The sequence below is a fragment of the Buceros rhinoceros genome, unplaced genomic scaffold (genome assembly GCF_000710305.1).
Source record: "Buceros rhinoceros silvestris isolate BGI_N320 unplaced genomic scaffold, ASM71030v1 scaffold23299, whole genome shotgun sequence".
Lineage (NCBI taxonomy): Eukaryota > Metazoa > Chordata > Aves > Bucerotiformes > Bucerotidae > Buceros > Buceros rhinoceros.
The window spans coordinates 5,495-6,212 of NW_010431243.1; the positions used below are offsets into that span (position 1 = coordinate 5,495).

The 718-nt window shown below is 65.9% G+C and overlaps 1 protein-coding gene across 1 annotated transcript in view; it reads right to left on the reverse strand.

Annotated features, from left to right (window-relative positions):
- LOC104499813 (phosphatidylinositol 3-kinase regulatory subunit beta-like) overlaps positions 1–718 on the reverse strand; it is a gene marked incomplete at its 3' end in the record, with an annotated part of 10,012 nt that overhangs the window by 5,361 nt on the left and 3,933 nt on the right. The window lies entirely within an intron of this gene.

Consider the following 718-nt stretch of genomic DNA (forward strand, 5'->3'; position numbering starts at 1 on the left):
CCCCGGGCCGCCATCCAAGAGCAAGGAAAATCTGTGGCCCCTCCCACGCCGCCGCAGCCCAGGCCAACAGTGCACAGAGGCTGTGGGGAACCTGCGAGCTAGCCCAGAAACTAGCGCGGTTGAGCCCAGCCTTGCTCTAAGCCCCCTGACGGGGGGTGCACTAGGGGATCCCTGGGGCTCCCTGCAGAGGCCGGGAGGCAGAGCCTGGGTCCCTGGGGACCCTGACACTGCGGGCGGGCAGCGCAGGGGTTACCAGGGTTCCTGGAGCTCAGGCTGGGTCCGGTCCCTGCCCAGGGCAGGGGCTGTGCAAGGCTGGCGGAGGAGCACGGCCAGGGAGCTCGCTTGCGGTGCGAGCTGTGATTAATCCAGCGATTCAGACAGAACGCCATGTCAGCAAATTCCTGCTCTTGATTGCTCATTTAACATGGAAACCAGCCCTCTGCCTCCCCCTCCTCGCAAGCCCACAGCCTCCGAGCAAGCTGTTATGGGCCACAGACTGGGGTCCCCCCTTCCTGGGGGATCTATGGCCCTGCACTGGGTGGCATTTCCCTGCCCGTTCCAAAAGATCTTCAGGTCCCAGCTCCAGGCACCCCCATTCCCCGGTGCCAGGGGGGTGACGCATGCCGGGGCAGGAGCTCGCAGGCCCGGCTGGCAGCTGCCAGCGGGACACTTGCCGAAGGATGAGCGGTGCCAGGCCCCATCTCGCTTCCAACTGAGC